We start from the raw sequence: 6000 nt of genomic DNA, 5'->3' as shown, positions 1-6000 counted from the left end.
CCACCGGAGTGTTGCTTATTGGTTGTGTAGTAAGTGTAGAACTTTTTTGTGTTCCGCGACCACCGTCAAACAATCCAGCAACCCTTTGCTGGCACTGCACGAAAGGGTCAGCTTGCCGTCAAGATGGCGCGAATTCGTCGCCGCCCGGAGCATGATCTCTGAACGATTGCTGGGACTGATTTTATCTTGCAAGTCGACGACTGATCGCTTACCTTGAAATCGTTAATGCGTGCACGTTCCAGCAATTGACAAGAAGAATGTTCTCTCTGAGATTTTTCTCTATTTTTTCTACATCACACGCAAGATTAATCGGGGGGAGAGGCAACGCATACTCCGTGACACCTGCTTACATAACGTAATTCAGCCGCTAATTCCAACATGGCTCGAACCCTATAAGTACATGTGCGGAAACATTCAGTACAATTTGCACAGCCCTAGTATGTATGCACACGCAGTATTCATTTATCATTAACAGGCTCGTTTGATTCGCAGAATTTTCAGAAGCCAGGAATGGAAAAAACACATGATTGGAATGGCATGATTTTGGATCCAAGAGCGTTTGATTGCACGGGAAAATCAAAGAAATTTTAAAAAGAGGTTGGAGTGAAGAATTTTTTCCCTTTAAAACACAGTGCAAACAAATCTATAGGAATTTCAGTCAGAGACACCGCCGAGAAAAACCGGGCCGATCCTGAGCCCCTCCGGTGGCGATGCCGGCCGGAGGTGGCGGAGGGGAGGCGCCGGAGTAGGTTCCTAGGCTAGGATTAGTTTCCGGCGGTCTGCCGGTGAGTAGTGGAGTAGTAGCCCAAATTTCTCGGCCAGATCTTGGGCGGGCTGTGTTGGAGGTTCTCCTATGCTCCGGGGTCGGAGTCCAGGTGACCTCCACCCCGGCTGATCTCCAAATAAGGCCTTCGGCACCTCCCTCGAGCTCCTAATGGCGCCTCCTCTTCCGCTCCTGGCCGGCCTCGGTGGCGAGGGGGATTGGGCGGAGTCGTCGTCTTCGACTTGATCTGGAGGTGGCAGGGGCTGTGTGCCCTTTGGGTGCTCTGGCGCAACACCAGATGGCCGTCGCCGGTGGTCTCCTCCCAGATCCGTGGTTGATTGATACGTCCAAAACGTATCTACTTTCCCGAACACTTTTGCTATTGTTTTGCCTCTAGTTTGTGTATTTTGGATGCAACTAACACGGACTAACGCTGTTTTCAGCAGAACTGCTCTGGTGTCTCGTTTTTGTGCAGAAATCCAACTTTCGGGAAAATCCTCGGAATTTATGCAGAAGGCCCTATTTTCCCAGAATAATGACGGAGCCAGAAGGACAAACCAGGTGGAGGCCCGAGGGCCCCACACCATAGGGCGGCGCGGCCCAGGGGGGGCCCGCGCGGCCCTGTGGTGTGGCCCCCTCGGCCGGCCTCCGACGCCCTCCTTCGGACTATTTATCGGCCTCGACCTAAAAACGCACGGGGAGAAGTCGAAGTCGCCAGAAACCCTCCAGAACGCCGCCACATCGCGAAACTCCGTCGCGGGAGCCAGAAGTCTCCGTTCTGGCACTCCGCCGGGACGGGGAATTGGAGGAGATCATCACCGCCGTCACCGCCAACGCCTCTACATCAACCAGCCATGTTTCCCCCATCCATGTGTGAGTAATTTCCCCGCTGTAGGCTGAAGGGGATGGTAGGGATTGGATGAGATTGGTCATGTAATAGCATAAGATTGTTAGGGCATAGTGCCTAGTGTCCGTAATTGGTACTTTGATGATATTGTTGCAACTTGTTATGCTTAATGCTTGTCACTAGGGCCCGAGTGCCATGATCTCAGATCTGAACATGTTATTGTTTCATCATGATATTCATTGTTTATGGTCTTACCTATAAGTTGTATACACATGTCGCTGTCCGGAACCGATGGCCCCGAAGTGACAGAAATCGGGACAACCGGAGGGAATGGTAGTGATGTGAGGATCACATGTGTTCACGGAGTGTTAATGCTTTGCTCCGGTACTTTATTAAAAGGAGTACCTTAATATCCAGTAGTTTCCCTTGAGGCCCGGCTGCCACCGGCTGGTAGGACAAAAGATGTTGTGCAAGTTTCTCATTGCGAGCACGCACGACTATATATGGAACACATGCCTATTGATTGCTTTGTACTTGGACACCGTTTTATTATTATCTGCAAATGCCCTGCTATGATTGTTACATGAGTTTCTCTCATCCATGCAACGCCCGTCATCCGTCCCCGTGCCTACAGTATTTTAATCCTGCTGTTTACTAAAATCACTACTGCTGTCTTTGTTACTCTGCTGCTGTTATTTCACTCATCTCTTGCTATAAAGCTGTTACCTCTTGATAAACTCTTGCGAGCAAGTCTGTTTCAGTGCAGCTGAATTGACAACTCCGCTGTTAAGGCTTCCAAGTGTTCTTTGTCTCCCCTTGTGTCGAATCAATAAATTGGGTTTTACTTCCCTCGAAGGCTGTTGCGATCCCCTATACTTGTGGGTCATCAAGACTATTTTTAAGGCGCCGTTGCCGGGGAGCATAGCTTTATTTGGAAGTTCACTTGGATTAATATTGTTCGCTGTAAATTCTCCATCATGGGTAAACCTCGCGATACTAAGATCGCCATATTACCATCCACTACAAGAAAAGGTACAATTCTGAATACCTCCGCTGCTCTTGATTCACCATCTGTGATTGATAAACTTGTTTCACCGCCACATGCTTCACATGCGGGTACTTCTGCTGAATCTGAAAACTCTCATAATATTGATAATGTTTCTGCTGTGCTTGATGATAGTGGTTCATTGGGATCCTTTCTAGATGCTACAATTGCTAGGTCTAGACAAATTGAAAATACTGAAACTCCTAATGCTACTACACCTGTTAGTTCACCTGAACTTGATTATTTTAGTGATGATCCTGAGGAAGATTATGTGGAGCTTAATGATGATTTTATTGAAAAATGCAATGCTACTACTGATGCAAGAAAAATTAAAAAGTTGCTTGCAGAACATCGCCATTAGATATAAACCTGTCTCCTGATCCTAAATTTGCCACATCTCCTATAAACATTAAGGATAAAGATTATGATTTTTCTCTTGATCTATCTCATATAGCTATTGTTGAGAAAACACCCTTTTGTGGTACTGAAAAGAAAGTGCCGTTGAACACATGACTGAGTTATCTACTCTAAGTAGCTTGTTTTCTGATGATGTCAAGATGCGTACTTACTTTGTTGCTAAAATCTTTCCATTCTCATTAAAGGATGACGCTAAAACTTGGTATAATAATTTGCCACCTAATTCTATTAAAAGTCCGAAAGAATTGCTTGATGTTTTCTTCCGCAAATACTTTCCTGCTAGTGCTCAACATATTGCTTTGCAGAGAATTTATAATTTTGACCAGGGAGATGAAGAGAAATTGCCTGAGGCTTGGGCGAGATTTTGCTCTCTTATTAGAGCTCGGCCTGAGCATGATTTGGAAAAGCATGATTTGCTTGATATATTTTATAGTGGACTAACCATTGAGTCTAGGGCATACCTGGATAGTTGTGCTGGTTGTGTTTTCAGGAAAAGAACTCCAGGGGCAATTTGAAGAATTATTGGCTAAAATAAGCCGGAATCATGATGATTGGACTACACCTGAACCAACTCCAACGCCAATATTGAAGAAGAGGGGTATGATTAAATTAAATGATGAAGATATGAGGGAAGCCAAGAAGTCTCTCAAGGAGAAAGGTATTAAATCTGAAGATGTGTAGAATCTACCTCCTATAGAAGATATATGTGAGATAATTCCCCTTCATCCATGATTGAGGTAAACTCCCTTCAACGCTTTACTAGGGAAGATATTCCGTATTCGAAACCTCCTGCACAATGCTTAGATGAGTTTGATAATTATATTGTTAAGCAAGAAAATTTTAATATGAGAGTAGAGAATCATTTAATGGAAAATTCTCGAGCTATTAGTGAATTGCATGGTATTGTGGAGAGAACCTCCAATGATGTTAAGATGCTTGTTAAACATTTTCATATGATTCAAACTCAAATTGATCAACTCACTAAAGTGCAAAATGACTTGTTAGGGAATAATTCTAAAGAGAAACATGCTTATGAAGTAACAACTAGAGGTGGTGTCTCTACCCAGGATCCTCTATATCCTGAAGGGCATCCCAAAAGAATTGAACAAGATTCTCAACGCATTGAACCTAGTGCTCATTCTAGGAAGAAAAAGAAGAAGAAACATAAAAATGTTGTAGAATCCTCTGAACCTGTTAATGATCCTAATAGTATTTCTATTTCTGATGCTGAAACTGAAAGTGGTAATGAACATGATAAAGATAATGATAAGAATGATACTCCTGATAAAGAAGAGGTTGAAGAAGAACCTGAAAAGCATGCTAAAAATAAAAAGTATACTAAAGAAGACTTTATTGCTGAGAAACATGGTAATGAAAGAGAACCTTGGGTGCAAAAGCAAATGCCTTTTCCTGCTAAGAAACTAAAATCAAAGGAAGAAGAACACTATAATAAATTTTGTGATTGGATGAAACCTTTATTCTTACAAATCCCTTTGACTGATGCTATTAAATTGCCTCCTTATTCAAAGTATATGAAAGATATTGTTACTAACAAAAGGAAAATTCCCAATGAGGAAATTTCCACCATGCTTGCTAATTACTCTTTCAATGGCAAAATTCCAAAGAAGTTGGGCGACCCAGGTATACCTACTATTCCTTGTTCTATTAAGAATAATTATGTTAAAACTGCTCTATGTGATTTGGGAGCCGGTGTTAGTGTTATGCCTTTTTCTCTTTATAAGAGACTTTACTTAGATAAGTTGATACCTACTGATATATCTTTACAAATGGCTGATAAATCTACTGCTATTCCTGTTGGTATATGTGAGAATGTTCATGTTCAAGTTACTACTAACTGCTTGATATTAACTGATTTTGTTGTGTTGGAAATGCCTGAAGATGATAATATGTCTATTATTCTTGGGAGACCTTTTCTTAACACCGCAGGGGCTGTTATTGATTGCAATAAAGGAAAGGTTACTTTTAATGTTGATGATAAGGAGCATACCGTTTATTTCCCCAAGAAGATTGATAAAGTATGTGGAGTCAATACTATTACTAATGTGAGAAGTATTAAAGTGGGAACTATTGATTGTCCTATATATGAGCCTAAAGAAGAATATCAAACTCTCGTGATTGGATCCATATCAATACAATTCAAGGTAACACGATTGATTTGAGGTTTATTTCTTCTTATGCTATGTAAAATTTATTTGGTGGCAAGACTTGATCAACCTTGTTAACAAATACGTTTTATATGCATAGAGGAGGTAAACAACATCTCTTTCTTCCTCTACTTGCTCTAGTTGCTGTAGCATTTTTAATTTGCAAAGTTCCTTAGCTAATTGAAGATTTCAAAAATTTTCCTGGCTAGTAATAATAAATTAAATACCCAGAAATGTGCGTTTTTCAAAGGTTTCAAAAATTTACAAAAATTATACCGTTGGTCCTATTTTTCGACGAGGCACCTGGGAGCACCAGAGGATGACCTGTGGGGCACCAGAGGGCGCCAAACCACAGGCCGGCGCGGCCAAGGAGGTGGCCGCGCCACCATGTGGTGTGGGCCCCTCTTTGCCCCACTTTGTCATCTCTTTCTCCCAGCACCTTCTCTCTCCCGAAAAAACTCGTACCAAGTTCCTCTCTCTCGCGTTTTTGCTCCAGAGCTCCAGATTTCTCGATCTCTTTGCTCAGCCCAGATTTCCTGCTGAAATTTGGCACATTTGCTCTTCGGTATGTGACTCCTCCACCCATCCAAGTAGAATTTTGTTTAGTTGAGTATATCTTGAATATTTTGCTGCTGTAGGTAACATGTTTAGTAAGCTTGCATGCTTGTTCTAAGATATATAAACTTGTTTTGATGCATGATTAGTACTCTAGCAAGTTCCTATGGTAGTTTCCCTCAATTATATGTCACCAAACCAAATTTTA

Source organism: Lolium perenne, chromosome 7, assembly GCF_019359855.2.
Source record: "Lolium perenne isolate Kyuss_39 chromosome 7, Kyuss_2.0, whole genome shotgun sequence".
NCBI classification, from domain to species: domain Eukaryota; kingdom Viridiplantae; phylum Streptophyta; class Magnoliopsida; order Poales; family Poaceae; genus Lolium; species Lolium perenne.
This window is presented reverse-complemented; position numbering follows the sequence as displayed.